We start from the raw sequence: 22,316 nt of genomic DNA, 5'->3' as shown, positions 1-22,316 counted from the left end.
CCGTGGAGACAAAATGAATGCTTTGTAAGGGGGTATTCCTGCATTGCAGAGAGTTGGACTAGATGACCCTTTGGTCCATGAGTCTAAGATATGAGGTAGAAGGAAAGGTTTTAAGGCAGGAGGAGAGGGAAACTCAAGAGCAATGGTACAGAGCATCTGCAAAGAGGAAGGACCCTTGCAGGGTGAGGGTCAATGCCTGCTTGCAGAGCTGATCCAGGCTGGGCATGGGGTGAGGTGCACCGGAGGACACACCTTACCCATAGAATTTTCCTTCTCTGGGACCAGCCAGTGACCCAGAGCAGAGGTCTGGGGCATCCCAGTGCTCCTTTCACAGCTGCCTAGTGAGGCCTCTTGGTGCCCATGAGGTCAGCGCTGCCTCTAGCCTGCTCAGGTTCCACCTGGCTGGGCAGTGGGTGCCATCCATCCCTCAGGTTCATTTCCTGCTCCTTTGTTCTGCTGCTGTTTGTGCTCATTCTCTGGAGTTGATGCCAGCTCTGATGCTCACTCACCCAATCGCTCCATTCTGCTGGCTGCTGCTGCTGCTGGCATCTTCCCAAATGACAGCCCAATCTCCAGTGGGTCAGGCAGCGCCAAACGGGGCTCCAGGCAGGAGGCAGCCAAGTGGAAGCAATTTTCCCATGGAAGGTAGGGGTTGGCAGGGTGGGAGGGGCAAAGAGCCACTCAAAAAATTGAAGGCCTGCTTATTTTCATTATCAAGCTGGGCTATTGGAGTGGGTACATTCAAGCAGAATTCTCAAGCTATGGAGTGGAGGAGAAGGAGAAGGGGAAATAACAAAATCATAGAATTGTAGAGTTGCCCAGGTCAGAGTCTTCCCCTTGAAGCAAACTCAGCAATAGGCAGGAGACAGCAGTGGCCTACTTTATAAGGCTGTTGGGAAGATCACAACAAGGTAATGTATCTGAAGCACTTTGACCTGGTGTTTGAATATGGGGGCATGGCCAGGGAGTCCCCAGACTCATCGCCTTTTGTGATGGCCCAGCATTATCATTTTTAAAAGCTACGGGGTCACAATTTGAATAAAATCAGAGGAAGTAGGGCCTCTGGGTAGTTCTTATGCCCCATAAGCACTACTAAAGTTTGAAGGCTGAAAAGCACCTTAGAAAACTTATGATGCTGCTGCTTCTACTGTTTAATGAACAAACCCAGCTTTTGCTAGAGACAGTAGCCACTTGCCCACTTTGCCAACCATTGGCTCATCGTTGTTGCGCTCGTGCGCCAAGTCAATGAGCTTCTCTTGTTTGTTCCCCTGCTCTGGGAGGCCTGAGGCCCAAGTCAGGGTCCTCAGCATCCTTCTTTCTTCTGACTGCTTAGCCACCGTGACCGTGTGTTCTTAGCAAGAGCAGCTTCTTGGCATTCACCTTAGAACTTCACACCCTCCGATAATAATACCCCTCCCATCTGACTGGGTAGCCCCAGCCATTCTGGATGGCTTCCAACACCACCACCACCAACAACATTACACATTAGAACTTACCTATAGAGGGACTGAGGTCAGTGCCTTAAAGCTCTGTGTCTGAGCAGCATTTTTTGTGGGGGTTTTTTGGTCCTGGCACTTTCCCTGGAGGAACCTGCATTTTACCTTTGAATTGGAGCAGATGGCAATTCATGGAGAAACTGAATTCAGTTTGCTTTGATTCAGTGGTGGAAAAAAATCCCAGCTGCTGAGACATGGAGCTTTAAAGGCCAGACATGCGCTTAGGAACATGGCACGAAAGGAGGTCTGGATGAGCCCTGAATCGGTGTCAAATATTCTGATAATATTTGGCAAAACGTTTAACATCAAAACCGACAGGGGAGAATAAAAAGGGCAGCACATTCATTTCACCTCCAGATCATCAGGGAAAGTGGCCCCCAGGGGCCCTCCCCACCCGTGGAAAGAGGCTGGGAGGGGATCCTGTTCTTGACTCATGCTTTCCGAAGGCTGTGCCTGAAAAGGCTCCATCAAGGGGGACCTTGTGTGAGGACAGCCTGCCTCCTGCCAAGATAGAGGTAATAAATAAGTTCCTTGGCTGGTTTTATTGTCCCCTTCCACCCTCGTAGTTGCCCAAGCCAAGCCCCATCTGATTCAACAGGGTTATTAATAAATCCCAGATGTGGTTCATGAGTGGCAGAAAACACAGTAATTAAGTGCAGTCGTAACTTAAGAGCAGAGAACGAGGCGTGTGTTTCTCGCTGACTTGCTTAATCCCCATGCCGTACATTCAGCTGCCTACCTCTCCAATTTGGCTGGGTCACAAAGGTCTCCAAACCAACCTTCAGATGTTTAGATGGACTCACTTTCAATCGCTGGGCAAGAGGAGGAGGAGGATTGATCTGAACCAAACAGATACATTCAGTTGTGCCTCTTCTCTGATTTTTCCCTATCCCATTCTTTCAAACAAACCCAAGAACATATATATATATATATATATATATATATATATATATATATATATATATAAAATCATAGAATAGAATAGAATCATAGAATCATAGAGTTGGAAGAGACCACAAGGGCCATCGAGTCCAACCCCCTGCCAAGCAGGAAACACCATCAGAGCACTCCTGACATATGGTTGTCAAGCCTCTGCTTAAAGACCTCCAAAGTAGGAGACTCCACCACACTCCTTGGCAGCAAATTCCACTGTCGAACAGCTCTTACTGTTAAATTTTTATTGGGTTTTCAGATTTTATATAAACACACAATACACAACACAGACACACAACCACAAACACAACCACAAACACAAACATGCATAATTTCAAATCCTTACTTTCTTAACCACTTTCCCTGACTTCCCCACACCTCCCCCTCATACATCCTAATTCCAATAGTTAACTCAGCAAGTTCTTACCTCCCACCTTTACCTTATTATTATTATTATTATTATTATTATTATTATTATTATTATTATTTTAACTAAATTCTTCTTCATTAACCAAATTTAACTTATACCTCAATTAATTCATAATACTAATCTTTTACGTCTTTTTCTAAGGTCGACCCAAATTCCCTTCCACAGATTTCCCAATTTTATAATAATTACTAAACATACTATCAAAAAAAACCAACAACCTAAAATTATGCACCCTTTGGATTCAAAAACTCTTCCCCCCCCTTTCCCGGTTTCAATCCCCAAAATATGTCCATAATATCAGTTCTTAGCCTGGATTCCTCACATCCGAGGCCTTCAAATCTCTCTCAGTCCCTCTCTGCCAGTTTTGTTGGTAGTCCTTTATGTTGGTCATCAAGTCTCAGAGGAGCTCTGTCCCAGCAAGATCTATGTTACTTCCAACCAGTCCTCCATTTTCAAAAGCGGAGCCCAAATCATGTTTCTTACTTCTTTTAAGTCCAAATGTCCCAAAAGCTCCAACTTTTATCTTAATCAAATTTGTAAACCATAGTTCTTCCGGTCTCCCCATGAAGAGATCACTCCATTCTTCATTCTTAATTTCAGTCCAAATTCTCATTGTCCAAATCTTGTTTTCATTGTAGTTCTTCGGCTTCGGCTGGGGAGGGCGGGATATAAATAAAATTTTTTATTATTATTATTATTATTATTATTATTATTATTATTATTATTATTTTCTGTAGGCCTCTGGTTGTCCGTTTCCACCTGCAACACTTCAGCTCCTCCTTCCCGCACCTCTAAATCTGCAGATGTCTCTTCTAATTCGGCTGCAGAATTCTCTTGAATCAAGTCGTTAACGCAATCAACAAGTTTGCTTACTTTAGAATTCAAGGTCGTTACATCTGTAGCCAAAGCTGTACTCTGCTCTTGTAACCTTCCCACGAGAAGGAACATTCTTTCCAGCTCTGCCTGTATTTTTCCATCTGCAGCCATTGTAATGTCTCAGAACCCCCTCTAGAGGGATTCTAGTTACTTAGTAATCTTTCTCCAACAATCCAGTTACTTTATTAATATATCTTCGTTTCCAGCAACTTAAGATCCAATGTATCAAATCCAGCCAGCAGAGATAATAAAAAACAAATTTTTCTAGCTTTGACTGCTCGTTTGACAGCTCATTTGACAGCTCTCAAACTCCTTATGTCTCCTCAACAGGCTCGCTCGCGGATTGCTCCCGGATCCCGGGGGGTTGCACGTCAGCTCCTAAAATTCAGTTCTTATCCTCCAGCACAAAACTTCGAATGCCAAATCGTGAAATTAATAGCTTTTATCTCACAAAGATAGAAATGGTCTCTCGACCTTAGTTATCCGATTCTTGCTTTAAATTGTCTGCAGGACAGGGGGGCGGACTTCCTTTTAGCGCTTCCCCCGATCGTACCGAATTCAAAGAAAAGGAAATTTTTAAGTCCAAATTCCGTACTACTCACGGGTTGTTTCTTTTACAGTCCAAATGTTCAAGGAAAGAAGTCAGCGCTCTCCGGCCATGGCTCGCGGCTTCACTCCATAGAAGAAGCGGTCTACTCACAGCACCACGCCACTCTCCGGCCCCCGCTCCGAAGCCTTTAAAAAGGCTTCTTTGCGGGCTTCTTTGCGGGTCGGGGGGGCGCAAATGGTGCCCGCCGAGTCACCAGGTCCACAGGCTTCAGCGCCTGTGGTTTCTGAGGGTTCCCGCGTCGCCGCCGCGGCAAGACCACACCTGGAATACTGTGTCTAGTTGTGCGCACCACAATTTAAGAAGAATGTTGACAAGATGGAAGTTGTGCAGAGGGTCTTCAAATAAAGCCATCTTCAGATAACTCAAGGGCTGTCACATGGAAGATGGAGCAAGCTTGTTTTCTCCTGCTCTGGAGGGTAGGACCTGAACCAATGACTTTAAATTACAAGAAAGGGGATTCTCACTAAACATCAGGAAGAACTTTTTGACAGAGGCACCAGCTTCTCAGGATGATTGACAGGGCTTGACGCGATGTCCTGACATCACACATGCAATGTCACAAGGAACCAGGGGGTGGAGTGAAATGCCCTCTGAACATTGTGGGGTCCTGGCCCCCTCAAAAAATAAAAAGAGGGAGCCAATACCTATGCTGTTCGACAGACTCTCCTTCCATGGAGGTTTTTAAGCAGAGGTTGGATGTGTCAGATTCTCAGGCCGCAGTCAGAGGTAACTGGCCATTCTCCAGGCATTCGGCTTGAGATCCTGGTTGACCTCCCCATCTGTGTCTCCCGGCAGGATACAGGCGAGGTCACTATCTGCAATCCCACTCAGCGTGAGAGGGACACACAAACTCCTCCCTCCTCCCTGCTTCCCTCAGGGAGGGGAAAAGAGACAGACAGAAATCTATTTACATGTCTTTATTTCTGTCATTGCAGCAGTACAGAGAAACGTGTCTGCACTCTCCAGTCTCCAACAGTAGAGTAAGATAAACTCCACCCCTGTACTTCCAGTACAGGTCAGATGACACTCTGAGCTAACATCCGGTGCTCAGTACAGTGAATAGACTGCCCCTTTGTTCCAATAGTACAGTCCCAAACATCAACATCCTGTTTTGCATTCCAGACACCTGCTGCTCGCTCTTGCATTGCTGCTTTTTCCTGACAGGATGGTTATCCATCATGGATGCTTTAGTTGAGATTCCTGCATTTTAGGGGGTTGAGCTAGATTATTCTTGGGGTTCCTTCCAACTCTATGATTCTACAGTTCTATGAAAACCAGTTGGAAGATCAAGCAAAGGTATCATCCTGAAAGGTCCTGCTGGAGGGTCATGATACACAGGAAGGAGCCTTCTAGCCACAGCAGAGAGCTAAGCATGCAAAGACTTGCAGCAAAGGCAAAGAAGAGAGCAGCCCTTGGGAAAATCCCAAGAGGAGTTGAACAGAGAAGCCTGGAGATTTGGCAGCAGCAGGCAGATCCATGTCTGGTGGCCAAGCAACTGGGGTGCTCCTGGTCCATAAAGGAAAACCATGTTCTGCAAGGTAACTATGGCTGGTTTCTGAAGAACTGGGAAATGCCAGAAACTGCCAGGCTGCACCCATGATCCACCAGGCTGTGTCCTCACTGCACTGCTGACATGCCCCCCCTCAGTATTTTGCCATGAATGCTGCAACCCCAGAACAGAGCAGCTCTTGAGCACAGCTCAGAAGCACAGCCTAAAGGGCCCACAAACAGCTGACAGCCACTGCTCTAGACGGCATCACAGAGGGGGAGACTTCCGGGTTGGCGCCTCCGGCAATGGCGGATTTCCTCTGACTGGGAGGAATCCGCTTCGTGGAAATTAGGGTCTGGACCGCCACGGCGAGGTGGAGACCCACTAAAAACCACAGGCGGGAGAAGCCTGTGGACGTGGGATTCGGCTGGCACCTTTTGCACCTCCCCTACTCACGGGGAAACCCGGTTTCGGGGATCCGGAGCGACGTGGGGTGAGCGGCGCGGTGCTTCAAATCGACTGCTCTTTTCACGGAGTGAAGCCGCATTGCTGTTGCCAGAGAGCGCTGACTTTTTCCTGTGGACAATTGGACTTTAAACAACTACCCGTGAGTAGAACGGAAAATTGGACTATGAAACATCTTAATTTGGCACCGAAGCGGGATAATCTAAACAGGAAGTCCGCCTTCCGCTTTTGTAAATAGATTGAAGCAAAGACATTGCAAGCTAAAGTCTGGAAAGTCGTTTGTAAAGGACTAAATTTTCATCAGCTAAAACTACCAAACCCGCCTTGGAAGCAGGAGAAGAGGGGGGAAATCTTAGATTGTTTAAACCTGCAGGAGAGAGAGTAAAGAAAGATAAATTTCAACCGTCTTGAACCTGGGAACGGGGTGTCAGAGACAGACGCTTTGGGGAAGTTCATTGACTGTGAATAAAACGTTTTTTGACGGATAGTTAAAAAAGAGAAACATATTGATTCCAATGTTTCCTTTTGCATTTAAAACGAACAAAATATCTGAAAAATGAAAGTAATTTTGTTGCGGGATCTGCTTTCAAAAAGACGGATACAAACAGAAATTGTTTCCTCTAGAGGGAGCTTGTGAAACTGTTGCTGGAGTCGATCTGGGGAATTCTACAGCTGTAGAGATTAAAGATCGTGGGAACCAGACATTGACCTTGAACAAGAATGTGCCGAGAAGAAGCCTTAGTGCTTGCTTTTTGAAAGACAAGCGCTTTACTGGAACAGCTACATGAGAAGATGGATTTGATGACTGTTGCAGTTAGCAATTTTGGACAAACAGTGAATACCTATATAGAAACCACTCAGGAACCAACCCAGGAACTTGCTTTGACAGGGCAAGTTGTGCAGAAGACAAAGGAAGAGGTTGTTGCTGAACCTCAAGTAATAGAAACGGAGAGAGTCACGGCCTTGCAGGAACATAAGTTGTTGTTTCTGACAACTGAAGCTGGAGAAAGTCAGATTTGGAGAGATGGAGTACTGTTTGGTTTGGAGATGGGAAGTTGGATAGATCCCCCTATGCAGGGATGTTTTGATTTTTGGGATCTGGTTTTGGGCCAGGGGGAGTTTGGAGTTGTGGGGGCCCTTAACCTTGGAGGGACTTTGAAACATGCCTTCAAATATTTTTTCGATTTCAGTGCTGACTATGGAGAATGGGCTGACCTGTCGAGAAGGGATAAAGATATTGTCAAGTTGGAGTCTCCCCAAGATCTACCCCTCAGTGAGAAAGGAAGGATATTAAGAATAAGATCAGCAGAAGACAAAGTAAAGTGCAGGTATAAACATGAAGAAGACCTGCAGAAGGGACATGGAAAAAACTTAAGAGCCCCGGATAGAAGGTCACCAGGTTGATGGACTAGATGGAAGGGATAGAAAGGACTGACAAAACCCGAGACCAGGAAGAAGAGACGATGGATGAAGATTGGAAGAAAGTTTAAAAATTCATTTCGAGAATTATTGTAAAATTAATGAGTGTTAGAAAAAATGCTGGAATGAAACTATTTGGCTTTATCATAGAATCATAGAATCATAGAGTTGGAAGAGACCACAAGGGCCATCGAGTCCAACCCCCTGCCAAGCAGGAAGCACCATCAGAGCACTCCTGACATATGGTTGTCAAGCCTCTGCTTAAAGACCTCCAAAGTAGGAGACTCCACCACACTCCTTGGCAGCAAATTCCACTGTCGAACAGCTCTTACTGTCAGGAAGTTCTTCCTAATGTTTAGGTGGAATCTTCTTTCTTGTAGTTTGGATCCATTGCTCCGTGTCCGCTTCTCTGGAGCAGCAGAAAACAACATTTCTCCCTCCTCTATGTGACATCCTTTTATATATTTGAACATGGCTATCATATCACCCCTTAACCTCCTCTTCTCCAGGCTAAACATGCCCAGCTCCCTTAGCCGTTCCTCATAAGGCATCGTTTCCAGGCCTTTGACCATTTTGGTTGCCCTCCTCTGGACACGTTCCAGTTTGTCAGTGTCCTTCTTGAATTGTGGTGCCCAGAACTGGACACAGTACTCTAGGTGAGGTCTGACCAGAGCAGAATACAGTGGCACTATTACTTCCCTTGATCTAGATGCTATACTCCTATTGATGCAGCCCAGAATTGCATTGGCTTTTTTAGCTGCCGCGTCACACTGTTGGCTCATGTCAAGTTTATGGTCAACCAAGACTCCTAGATCCTTTTCACATGTACTGCTCTCAAGCCAGGTGTCACCCATCTTGTATTTGTGCCTCTCATTTTTTTTGCCCAAGTGCAATACTTTACATTTCTCCCTGTTAAAGTTCATCTTGTTTGTTTTGGCCCAGTTCTCTAATCTGTCAAGGTCGTTTTGAAGTGTGATCCTGTCCTCTGGGGTGTTAGCCACCCCTCCCAGTTTGGTGTCATCTGCAAATTTGATCAGGATGCCCTTGAGTAGAAATGCTATAAGGAATTATGTATAAGTAAGTTTTAAGTTTTAAGCTTTAGGGCTTTTTATGGTAAGATAAGGTTAAAATAAATTAAGGTAATTTAATGACAGAATATAGTGAAAGATGGAAAGGATTTGCTGAGATAATTAATAACTAGAATACAAAAAAGGGAGGTGTGAGGAGGTCGATGAAACAAGTTAACGATGATAAAGATTTGGGAATATTGGATTTGTTTTTTTTTTTTTGTTTGCTTTTGTTTTTGGTTTTGATGTATTGTGTGTTCTGTTTTTTCTTTTTTTGTTTTTATTGACTTGTATTGTTTAATTCCTTTTTTTGTCTATTTTTTTCCTTTTTCTTTTTTTCTCTCTGTAATTTTAAATTCTCAATAAATATCATTTTTAAATAAAAAAAAAATAGACGGCATCACAGAGGTTGAGTTCACATTTTAATACTTCCCAAAGCAGTTTATGAACCCAAATGCAGCTATCCCACCTTGCAAGTCACACGTCCCCACATTTTGTGGTGCAGTTGTGGAGCCAGAAGAGAGCGGGGGAGGGGATGCTAAGTGTCCAGTGGAGGATACTCTGCTGGGGGGGGGTGTGTGCAGAGGGAAGGGTCCATGGCAGAGCAAATGCTTAGAGTTGATGAGGAGGGGGATCAAAACGGGAGCTGAACATGGCTACCTGGAGGAGCCTCCTTCACTCAAGATTGAGAGCCAGGATTTATCCTTTCCGAAATGGCTGTAAAATCTTGGCCCCTTCCTTGTATGGCAAGCACATCCATGGTTGAATTATGGGAAGCTCCCGGGAAGGATGCTCATCTTTGGGGACTCTCCTTCCTCAGAGAAGCCAAGCACCAAGAGGAGAGCCCAGAGTCCGATTGAATTGCTTGGATGCAGCCCCTCCTGGCTGCTGTTTTCTTTGGCTCCAATTCCTCCCCCCTCCCTCCCTCCCCGGCCCCCTCCTCAATTTCCCCTTGCCGTCCTCCCAAGCCCAAGGATCAGTTTCCAGACATCCGTGCCCCACCGCCCTGCCCTGCACTAGACTATTTAGTCTGGTTTTCTTGACCCTGTCTGACTGCGGAGGAATGAGTGCTCGCCTTCTTCCCCCCACTTCTTCCTCTCCTCTGCGGTTGCCACATTGCTGCCGCCGCTGCCGCCACACTCACACTTTTTCTTTTAAATATTAACTGCCCCTCCTGCCCCACCCCCACTTCTAAACTCCAGAGTCTTACTCTGAGGTAAGACAGTCCTCTGCAATGGCTGGCCTGCTCCGAAGACAGCAGAGAGCAAGAAGGCCTCCTGGGCTCTTGCTACCCACTGCTCAGAACTCTCTTGGGGCTCACTGGTGGTTGCGGAGCTTGGAGGCTTTAGAAGAGGATTATCAGTGGTTCTCGGCCATGAGCTAAGTAGAACCACCAGGTTCAGAAGCAGTCTACCTGTGAATACCAGGTTGTAGGGGCAATCTTAAGGGCAGGACTGTTGCTTCTGCCCTTCCTGGAAACATCTGGCTAGTTAGGGCTGCCATATTTTGAAGAGGAAAAAAGAGGACACATTTGCCAACTTCTACTTTTAACTATGGATCGCTATGACAACTCTACCCATGAAAAAAAGGATGTGTCCTGGGAAAAGAGGACATATGGCAACCCTAGCTGCAGCTGGGAACAGGGGTCTGGACCCTATCCTGGCCTGATCTGGCATGACCCCTGCTTGGTTTCCAGCTGTGGCCATTTAGTTTCATGTGGCTAATCCCAGGACTTTTTTCCCCATGGGGAACTCAGTTCTGGCCCCTCTCAGCTGGGCGTCATTGACTGTCATTATAAGAGAACAAGGGAGGCCTTCATGGTGAGTTCCAGCACCTCTTTTTCTGGAAAGTAGCAGCCGTTTCCTTTTGAGAAGCAGGTGGCCCTCTTTGTCATTGTCTGCTTGTCTTCGGCTGGAGGAGCCCACCTTGGGGTGACCAAGTGGGGCTCTTGCCAGGTGCACCTGCTAGGCCTTTTCTCCCTGGCCAAGCCCTGATGCCATAAGTCCAACTTGGCTGGAAGTGGGAGGAAGGCGTGTTGGGAGAAGGTATGCAAGCAGCATGTGTGTCCTAGGTGCCTTCTTAGCTTTGAAACTTTAGCCCTTGTTTTAGAAGAGATTTGGGCCACTGTTACTATGGCACCCAGTTTGGTCCTAATTGACGCAGCAGTTCTGTCATGTGATGGATTCAGTCTTTAAAACCACCCTGCCCCATAAATTCACTTCTGCCCACCTTGGTGCTCTTTTTAGTTCTTGCCTCCTATTGCAGAGGGAGCTGCTGAGGGGGGAGTCTGCCCCATTTTGTGTGGGGATAGGATGTTCCATGCTGAGTCAGCAGAAAACAAGGGTTGCTTCTCAGAAGACACATCTTTGCCTATTCACCACTTAATTTTCTTTTTATTACCAGGCCCCAAGTAAAAGCAGCTAATTGCTCATCATGGATTGTAATGTAGCATATTGCCATACGGTTGCAAACTCCTCAATCGGGGGGGGGGGGTTCCAGAATGGGCAGTTGTGTGAGTCCTGTTGTAATAAAATGACAAACAGTCTTGTGGATTCTAAAATAGAATAGAAGCTTTTAAATAGAATAAATATAATAGAAGCTTTTAAAGAGCTAGAAGAGTCCATTAGATGTGTGCGGTGTGATGCCAAATTGGAATAAAATATCCCTGGAGTTAAGTTGGGAACACGTTTCTCAGAGGGTTAAATCACAATTTATTTACTCTACAGTGGTGCCTCGGGTTACAGACGCTTCAGGTTACAGACTCTGCTAACCCAGAGATAGTACCTTGGGTTAAGAACTTTGCTTCAGGATAAGAACAGAAATCGTGCTCTGGCGGCGCGGCGGCAGCAGGAGGCCCCATTAGCTAAAGTGGTGCTTCAGGTTAAGAACAGTTTAAGGTTAAGAACGGACCTTCAGAACATAGCTGTCAACTTTTCCCTTTTCTTGCGAGGAATCCTATTTGGAATAAGGGAATTTCCCTTTAAAAAAGGGGAAAGTTGACAGCTATGCTCCAGAACAAAGTAAGTTCTTAACCCGAGGTACTACTGTGCTTTTTTAAAAAAGCGCCCACCTTGCAATTTTCAGAGTTTTCTTAAAGTCTGAAATAATGAAACTTGACTTAAAATTTCAGTTTGCATTGGGGGAAAGCCACACAACCGAAGAGTGCCTTAGGCTGAGAAGTAAACACCAAAAATATCAGCAAGAGTGGCATATGCAGCTGGAAGGATCCTTCAAGCACCAGGATTTCCAGATCAGCCTGTAGACCTGGATTTGAAACTGTGGCTTCCTAAAGGAAAGTCCAGGCTCCTTCCAAGGCTGCCTTTGGGCTGGCTCCGCTTTCTCCCAGTCCAGCCAGGGCATGTCAGCTGCTTTCACCCTCCCTCCCTCCCTCCCTCCCTCCCTCCATCCATCACTGGGAAGGCTCTTCCTGCTGCCCTAAAAATTCCACTCCCCTCAGGGCCAAAACTCTGCAGCCTGGACAATCTAAGACATCCCATGGGGATGCCATTCTGTGGTAAAAACATTGAGGATATTTCGCTTTTTTAAAAACCCACAACTCCACAGCTCTGAGAAAGTGGCCCACTGCTAGGTGTTAGTACCACCTAGGATTGCCAGTGGTAATGGAGGCTGTCAGTCCAGAAACTTTCTGATGGGGAGACAGCAAGGGGAGTCGGCAAAGTGAAGGAGCGAGACGCCAGCCTGGCTCCAGTTCCTCCCATGCCCTGTTCCTTACAGAACTATTCTGCTGCACCGTAATGTGGCCTAAAGTTGCAGCTTTGTAAGGAACAGTGTGGGTGGAGAGAGAGAAAGAGAGAAAACAAGAGAGGAAGAGAGTGGCAGAAGAACTGGGTCCCTCTCTCCAATGGATCTTGAGATGATTGCTTTCCACTACTATGAGCAGCCCAATGTGGCCCCAGCTCCAGATCTGAATGCTGTTGAAATGTAATAAACAGGCTTGGCAGGTAAACAGGGCAAGTGTGTGTTGTGGTCATTTTGTTGAGTTTGCGGCGGAACAGTCCTGTTGACCAGAGGCTCCTTCCTGGTTTCTACTGGCAGCCTAACTCTGACCCTGCAACCTTGAAAAAGTCTGGAAGCTATTACAATAAACACCTCAGCTGCAACCATTCATTAGCATATGAGCACACTTTAATTTTGATGAAGTATGCAAATGTATGCAAAATGAAATTCATCTCATAATGACACAAGGCGATTAAACAATTTTTATGCTTAAATATTCTGTTTAATGAAATCAAACAGACCCCATGCATGTCTCTGTGTGTACGTGTGACACATTTGCCTCCATGTGCAAAAACAAGCAGATATCTATATTTGAAACTGGGTGCAACTTTCCAGAAATGTAGGGACAGAGCACTTTGCATCCATGTCGGGGTGCTGGGCTGGCTGGAGAGGGTTAAACTTCTGTAACCACTCCTAGTGGTGGTACCACTTCAATTTTCTTGTCACCACCAGTGCCAAAAATTGTGGGATCCTGGGATGGGGGTGTGCCAGGCCGGTGTGTCCTTCTGGGCACTCCTTTAGAGCAGACTTGGCAGGATCAGCACAAAACCACTCTGAGCAAGAAGGTCAAGTCATAGTTGCAATAGGAATTTTGCAGACACATTTGCTAAAGAAGACAAAACACCCTCAAACCTACAGAACACCCCTGCTTCCTTCTAGAGGTTGGTGTGGGTGGCGCCCCCCTGGCCACCAAAGCGAACCCCAGGGAGGCTCTCCCCTTGCAGAGAAAGAGCCCATCCAGCCTCCCAGGTTTGCTAGCACTGCGTGGATTTGTTTTATGAGACACAGACACCCAGTGGAGCGAGTGAACTTGGACACAGCCGGCCTGCACTTCAACACTCCATTTGAAGCTTCTAGCAGGCTCATTAAAGCCCTTCCTCTGTGTTTTCATTGCAGCCCTGCGAAGTTCTCCAGCCCAGTTGCTTGGGGGGGTCGAGAGCCAAGCTCCTAGGGTTCTTGGACAACAGCACTCTGGGCCTGTGCGTTCCTTGAGAGGCAGCTTGGAAGGGCAGAAAAAATATCATGGCAAAGGACAGCTGTTCCCGCTTCCCCAACACATAGACACAGGGCTCAAACACTGATAAATCTTTGCTGTGGGGAGAAGATGGAGAAAGCAGGAAGAGAAAGCAGAGAAAATTCAAAACAGCCCCCCCCCCCAATTTTCACATTAACTTATTCAAATATATGCAGATTTAAAAATAGCTTGTTCTCCAGAAGGAAGACCCTGAAAAAAGAATCTCAAAGATAAGTTAGGAGGAAGCCTTTCCTATACATTGGGGTATCTCTGTGCAAGAACAGCGGCAGCAGCATAGGGACTCAGCTATGCAACTGCAAATAAAACGTTTTAAGTGTGTTGTAAAGTGCATCATACAAATGTGACACTAGATGGCAATGGTGAGCTATGGCAAATTCAATATATTTTTCAAAACGTTTTTTAATAAAGCATTTTTTAAATATGTGTTTAGATTCCACTTGAGTCAGCTGCTCTCGGACGGCAGCTGGGGTGGCGGCATCAGCGGGAGGCAATGGCAGCCCCTGGCTGTTTTCCTCTCTTGGGAGACAGAGCTGCGGTTGCCACGTTCCCTGTTCTCTACACTGCATAAAGTGGAGGAGCCGAGGAGGGCACCGCTGTCCCACTGCCAGTGCTGACGTCAGAGTCAACTGCTAGTCTAGTTGGCGTCTGTTTGTGAATGGGGGCGGGCAGGGGAGGAGCGCCTTGTCCTTTACTTCAAGCAGCGAAGTGTGTTAGAGGCAGGATACAAAGGGCCGCCCCGCAGACAATGGACCAGCTTTGAACTTTTTTGCCCTGAAGGACAGACACTGCAGAGAAGTCCCTTGTGGCTCCACCTTCGGAGAAGGTGGCAGATTCTCCTTCGCTGGGGTCATTTAACTGAGGGCTGAGCAGCCCTCCCCTAGGGATGCGGTTGCTGCAAGGACCCTGCCTTGCAGACCAATCCTTAGCAGTGGGCTGGATTAGACAACCTCTTGGGACCTCCTTTCCCAACTCTACAGCTTATGCCCAATGTTGCTTGGCACCAGGCCCTTGTGCCACCTGGGTGGCAGGAAGGCTTTCCAGCAGGGGTGCAGACCATTCAACATGCCAGACAAAACTGTGGGTCTGCACCTGGTACCGGCAAACCTGCTGGCCCTGTATCTGTGCAGAGAAGGGAGAATCAGCCAGACATTTCTGTTTCACAAAAACATGCACACACAATTTGTTATACAGTATGTATATGTTCCACTATTGCATGGTATTCCAAGGAAGTATCCCGTTGAGGTCCGATTGGGCCAGATCCCCACCAGCTTGGCTTCAAGCACCAGGCATACCTTGACCCTGAGATCCTTTCCACATGCCCTGCTGGCGAGACAGGTGCCCCCCCACCCCCATTTGTGCCTTGGGATGTTCCTGCCTAAGTGCAGAACCTGACATTTTGGGCCCATTTCTTCAGTCTGGTAAGGTCATCTTGGATCCTGATTCTATCTTCTGAGGTATGAGCTACACCCGCCCAGTTTGGTGCAGCCTGCCTGCCTGGTGCCCTCCCCATCCTGGACACCCCCCCCCCCCACATGTGTGGAATACAAAGAGGCAACTTTCCCTTTTGCAGTAGCTGCAAAAGGGGTTGGGAGGTGGGTTCGAGTGGGTGTTGCTATGGTGCAGTACTCAAAGCTGCCCTCTCAGGATTTGTTTTCATCAACATGAATCACGTCTGAACTTTCTAAACTAAGAAGCTTTCCCTTGCAAACCATTCCAATGACTCATCACTTGGCTGATGTCTCGGAGCTGCTCTGGCGGGGGAGGCTGATGGGAGGCTGCCTTCTCCTCTGCAGCCGCCTTGTCACTGCAAGGACCTTTCTCCAAGGCTCTGCCTCCGCTTGCTTTCCCTGCCCTTCATTCTCCTGCCCGTCACTCCCTAAATGCAAGAGATCTCTGTACCAAGGGCAGGATCTATCTCAGAGGCATCATTGAGAGTGGAGATAGAAAGTGGGCTGAAAGGGTGTCCAGTTGCCAGTTGCCAGTTGCACTGGATTGGGTCAGAAGGTCTTTCACCTAGAAAAAGATTCCCACCTTTCCCACCTGGCAGCCAAAGCACCAGTTCTCCAGAATAGCCTCCCACTCTCGCTTTTTGTGGCTCAGGCACGCAGTCAGGTCAGTAACCATGCAGTTCTGTGCCCCATTTATATCAGCCCCCCTGGAATTGCTGAAGCCTTGATAAGACACACACACACACTTCCAAGTATCTGTTTGTCACATTCACACCTTGTAGCTGAACGTCCTGTGTGAGGAGGAGGCCAAGCGCAGGCTCTGGCGCGCTCAGGGCTCCTGCCACCGGAGAAGGGAAGCCTTGCATCCAAGCATGTGATTCTTCCCTCAGTGGGAATCTCACATTCCCCCTTTCGAGAGGAATCTCACATTTCTGCCCCTTCAGCTCCAGGAGGCTCTTTCTTTTCCGAGATGTGGAGTTTGCATGAAACATAATCTACATGTTTAAACGGGGGGGGGGGGGGGATATGACCCAGCAAAGTTCACTTCTGTTCTCATAACTGAATAGAGCAAAACTCTCCCTGCATTCCGAGACCAAGTTTGTTAGCAATAATGGCTGCCCAGTTCCATTACATTCAGGGTCCCAGTTTCAAAATGGATGAATTGTGGTAATTGAATGCAGCACCAGAGAATTTCAGATGGATTATTTTTCTCTGGACTATTTTTATAACAAATAAGAAATGGGGGGAGGAAATTGCCATTGATACTTTTCCCAGATTTCAGTTAAAGGGTGCTTTTCCTCAATAGACATGGAAAAGGTTACTAACCAGAGGCTGAGGTGGCTGCCATGAGATCATCTGCCGAAACCTTCAAGAACAGGATGAGGCCTGTGCTAGCTGTGAGACTGCAATGGCAGGCAGGGGCTGGTGGGGACTGACTTAGGGTGAACTTCTCCCATCGCTCGGTCTTTCTTGGAGTCCTCAGTGACCACAGATCAGTTCCCTTGACAGCTGTCAGTAGAGTACGAGACTCTTAATCTCAGGGTCCTGGGTTTGAGTCCTGTGTTGCAGGGCTTGGACCAAGTGATTCTCGTGGTCCCTTCCAGCTCTACAATTCTCTCTCTCTCTCTCTCTCTCTCTCTCTCTCTCTCTCTCTCTCTGTCTCTCTCTCTCTCTCTCTCTCTCTCTCTCTCTCTCTCTCCATGGACTGGGTCTTCTCAGAGGACGAGGATCCCACAGAGTGGATCTCCACACTTTTAGTGACCCTGAAAACCCATTAGACCTGGACATCCCTGCTCAGGACCAGGGCTGAGGGGACCCTCACCAGGTGCTTGGGCAGAGGAGTGATGGGGAGCCAGGTAGAGCTTCAGAACTAATGGCGTGTGAGGAGGAAGTAGAATCATAGAATCATAGAGTTGGAAGAGACCACAAGGGCCATCGAGTCCAACCCCCTGCCAAGCAGGAAACACCATCAGAGCACTCCTGACATATGGTTGTCAAGCCTCTGCTTAAAGACCTCCAAAGTAGGAGACTCCACCACACTCCTTGGCAGCAAATTCCACTGTCGAACAGCTCTTACTGTCAGGAAGTTCTTCCTAATGTTTAGGTGGAATCTTCTTTCTTGTAGTTTGGATCCATTGCTCCGTGTCCGCTTCTCTGGAGCAGCAGAAAACAACATTTCTCCCTCCTCTATGTGACATCCTTTTATATATTTGAACAGGGCTATCATATCACCCCTTAACCTCCTCTTCTCCAAGCTAAACATGCCCAGCTCCCTTAGCCGTTCCTCATAAGGCATCGTTTCCAGGCCTTTGACCATTTTGGTTGCCCTCCTCTGGACACGTTCCAGTTTGTCAGTGTCCTTCTTGAATTGTGGTGCCCAGAACTGGACACAGTACTCCAGGTGAGGTCTGACCAGAGCAGAATACAGTGGCACTATTACTTCCCTTGATCTAGATGCTATACTCCTATTGATGCAGCCCAGAATTGCATTGGCTTTTTTAGCTGCCGCATCACACTGTTGGCTCATGTCAAGTTTATGGTCAACCAAGACTCCTAGATCCTTTTCACATGTACTGCTCTCAAGCCAGGTGTCCCCCATCTTGTATTTGTGCCTCTCATTTTTTTTGCCCAAGTGCAATACTTTACATTTATCCCTGTTAAAGTTCATCTTGTTTGTTTTGGCCCAGTTCTCTAATCTGTCAAGGTCGTTTTGAAGTGTGATCCTGTCCTCTGGGGTGTTAGCCACCCCTCCCAGTTTGGTGTCATCTGCAAATTTGATCAGGATGCCCTTGAGTCCATCATCCAAGTCATTGATAAAGATGTTGAATAAGACCGGGCCCAAGACAGAACCCTGTGGCACCCCACTAGTCACTCTTCTCCAGGATGAAGAGGAACCATTGATGAGCACCCTTTGGGTTCAGTCAGTCAGCCAGTTACAAATCCACTGAGAGGTAGCATAGTCAAGACCGCATTTTACCAGCTTCTTTACAAGAATATCATGGGGCACCTTGTCAAATGCCTTGCTGAAATCAAGGTAGGCTACATCCACTGCATTCCCTTCATCTACCAGGCTTGTAATTCTGTCAAAAAACGAGATCAGGTTAGTCTGACATGACTTATTTTTCAGAAATCCATGCTGACTATTGGTGATCACAGCATTCCTTTCTAGGTGCTCACAGACTGTTTGCTTAATGATCTGCTCCAGAATCTTCCCTGGTATTGATGTCAGACTGACTGGGCGATAATTATTTGGGTCCTCTCTTTTCCCCTTTTTGAAAATAGGGACAACATTTGCCCTCCTCCAGTCTGCCGGGGCTTCGCCTGTTCTCCAGGAATTCTCAAAGATGACTGCCAGTGGTTCTGAGATCACATCTGCCAGTTCTTTTAATACTCTTGGATGCAGTTCATCTGGCCCTGGAGACTTGAATACATCTAAACTAGCCAAGTATTCTTGTACTATCTCCTTAGTTATTCTGGGCTGTGTTTCCTTTGCTGAATCATTTGCTCCAAATTCTATCAGGTTGGGCATTGTTTTCTTTATCGGAGAAGACTGAGGCAAAGAAGGCATTGAGGAGTTCAGCCCTTTCTGTGTCCCCTGTTTGCATTTCACCATCTTCTCCTCTGAGTGACCCCACTGTTTCTTTGTTCTTCCTTTTGCTACGAACATACCAATAAAAGCCTTTTTTTGTTGCTTTTAACCTCTCTAGCCAGCCTGAGTTCATTCTGTGCTTTAGCTTTTCTGACTTTGTGTCTACACGTGCTGGCTATTTGTTTGAATTCCTCTTTGGTGGTTTCCCCCCTTTTCCATTTTTTGTACACATCCTTTTTTAATCTTAACTCAGTTAAAAGTTCTTTAGATAGCCACCCTGGCTTCTTTAAGCACCTTCCATATTTCCGTCTCATTGGTATTGCCTGACGTTGTGCTTTTACTATCTCCCTCTTAACAAACTCCCAGCCATCATGAACTCCCTTTCCTTTTAGTATTACTGTCCATGGGATCTCACCCAGCACTTCCCTAAGTTTTATGAAGTCGGCTTTCTTAAAGTCAAGAAATTGAGTCCTAGTATGCTTGGCTGCTCCTTTCCGCTGTATAGTAAACTTCAGAAGAGCATGATCACTCGCGCCTAATGATCCTTCCACTTCTACCCCACTAACCAGGTCATCAACATTGGTTAGGACCAGATCTAAAATGGCTGTTCCTCTTGTTGCTTCTCCCACTTTCTGGACAATGAAGTTGTCTGCAAGGCCAGTGAGGAATCTGTTTGACCTTATGCTTTTGGCTGAGTTTGACATCCAACAAATATCCGGGTACAGGGACGCGGACTTATAAAAAATATTGGGGGGGCCCGGGAAAGCTCATGAATAATAAATAAGCTCATGAATATGCAAATAAAGTGGCGCCGCCTCCTCGTGAGCGAATAGGGGAGAGCGTGCTGCGCCTATTAATCAGCTCCGGAGCGGAAATTGGGTGGAGCTTTTGCTCGGGAGGGAGGGCAGGAGGCATGCAGCCCGACCCTGTGCATTTTGGGCTGGGGGAGGGGCGGCGGTGGCGCTCTGCTGGAGGGGCACCCGAGATTATGGGGGGGCGGAGCCCCCCCAAACGAATTTTTGAGGGGGCTCGGGCCCCCTCAAGCCCCATGGAGTCGGCGCCTATGTCCGGGTAATTGAAGTCCCCCATTACTACTATCTCCCTTCCTTTTGCATGCTTGGCCATCTGTTCCAGGAAGGCATCATCTATGTCCTCCGTTTGGCTTGGGGATCTATAGTAAACTCCCACAATGAGGTCACTGTTATTCTTCTCTCCCTTAATTTTGACCCAAATGCTCTCACTTTGGCTTTGAGGTTCTAAATCTTGGATCTCTTCACAGGTATACACATCCCTGACATATAACGCCACTCCTCCTCCTTTCTTGTCTGGTCTGTTTCTCTGAAATAGATTGTATCCCCCCATTATTACATAGGAAGTCCTAGGAAGCACTCCTGGGTCTGTCCTGTGTGAGCTGCTGAGCTGCTTCCTTGCAGAAGAAACAAACTCCTCCCTCCCAGCAGTGGGTAAATGGACACTCACCAGCACATATGGCGAGTGGTAAAGGGTTATGGGGTAACAGGCAAGGCTTCCATGGGGGGTGGGGAAAAGGCAGTTTGGTTTGCACTGTGGGCAAAGGAGCGCTATCTGCAGCCCCAAAGCGCAACCAGCCTTTGAAATACACACACCTCTGAATTTTGCCAAGCAGCTCTCTAGCTAAGGGATGCAGGCAAAATTGAGGGGGTTGAAAGCAGCAGGCATGGGGGTGGGGGAAGATGCTACACAGACAGGCTTATATTAGGTGAACTTGCATACATGGCCATTCACTCTGATAAAATGCTGGATTTTCATGCAGAAATCTCTTTTTAAAAAAAATACAGGCTGATGAGGAAACGTGGAGAATTTCACGTAAGGGTGGGAAAAGGAGAAACTGAGAGAAGCTGAAATGGATAGATTTGCCTTCCCTCTTTCGCAACCTTCACTGCTCCACGGGGTGCCAGCTTGGCCCACCTCCATGGGTGCCCGGGGCCGTGGGTGCCATGCAGCAGGGCCCTGGCCCCTTCATGGGGAATTTAGTGGGCCTGAGGGAGTTGGCACCTATGCCCCTCCAGCAGCTCTGCCTGCCCCCTCCACCACAGGCAGACACAGACAATTTGGGGACCACCTCGCCCCAGGAAGCCTGAGAAGGACCCTTGGACCTTCTCTCAGACCTGGGAATGGAGAAGCCACCATTTGAATGGCATTTGCCAGCCTGGTGCCCACCAGGTCTGGGGAGGTTGCATGGCACCTTTCTGCCTATTGGCTGTTCAGGTTTGTTTTTAGATGCAAATTAACTGTGAATAATTTTGATTTGTTCCAATTTAATTTGCCTTGGGAGTTGTTACGGCTAGAAGGAGGTCTATAAGTATTGTCAGTAAATATAAACTGAAATCTGTTTCTGAAGGTCTGGAAAGGGCCCTTGGTGCTGGTGCAACGGAACCCACTCTTTGCCCAAGCAAGAGCTCTGCAGTCTGGCACAGCTCCGGAAGAGATCTGCCAAGTGTGCCTGCCGCTTGGCTCTGGCCTCCTGCTTCACAGAAGCCCCACTAAGCACCCACAAAAGCCCCCTATCCCAGGGATGCTGCTTCTGCAGCAGCAGCAAGGCAGCTGGGCCAAGTGCTTGAGAAAGATGCCTCTGTGCTGATTCTGCCATCCACCCTCCTTGACGTTCCTCAAACTTACCAAGAGGAGCACCGGCTGCTCTGGTGCAGCACCCTGGGCAACAGCGCTGAGAACACACCAGACCCCCACCAGGCCTCATAGCACAGCCATGAGGTCACTGCAATAAGATCTTGGAGGAATTTTCTGAAAAAGAGCAACTCTCCCCCCACCCTTTTGCAGGAACATTAACCCTTGAGGGCCTGACAGGACAGTGAAAGGATGGGCTTTGTCAGAGAGGAACCATGGGAGTCAAGCTTACAGCTCCCCACTTGTTTGAATTTCACTTTAATAATAATAATAATTCCTGTTACCTCTTTTCCACTGCCAGGCTGATGGTGCCCTGAAGAACACTAGGCTGGAGAAAGGGCATGTGGGCCTTGGAGTTGGCAGAGTGTAGTGGCAAGGAGCTCAAACTGCGGGTCGGAAGGTCCCCAGTTCAAAGCTCATCTCTGCCACCTGCTCACTCCATGGCAAGCCACTCTGAGTCACCCTAAATCACCACCACCATCATCCTGACTCACCTTACAGGTTGTGGTAAGGATTATAACTAGCTAATAGATGCAAAGCAGTTTGAACACTTGAAAGCACAATACAATGATTTGTTTTCATTTTCATAAAGCTATGGAGACCTGGGTTCAAATCCTCACTTAGCCAGGAAGCTCTCTGGGTGAACTCACAGTCTGCAGCTGATCTCTGCTGACCTCACAGGAATGTTGTGAGGCACAAATCGGAGGGAACCACGCAGAACACTCTGTGTTCCATGGAGGAAAGGCAGACTAAAAGGGAGATAAATCTTTCTGAGGA

At 47.4% G+C, this 22,316-nt stretch overlaps 1 long non-coding RNA gene across 1 annotated transcript in view; it reads left to right on the top strand.

Annotated features, from left to right (window-relative positions):
- LOC310694058 overlaps nucleotides 1–22,316 on the top strand; it is a 183,571-nt gene that overhangs the window by 59,689 nt on the left and 101,566 nt on the right. The window lies entirely within an intron of this gene.

This window comes from Podarcis liolepis (genome assembly GCF_965112155.1).
Source record: "Podarcis liolepis genome assembly, chromosome: 15".
In the NCBI taxonomy this organism is placed as follows: domain Eukaryota; kingdom Metazoa; phylum Chordata; class Lepidosauria; order Squamata; family Lacertidae; genus Podarcis; species Podarcis liolepis.
The sequence above is the reverse complement of the archived record's forward strand: the minus strand, read 5'-3'. Positions and strand labels throughout refer to the sequence as shown.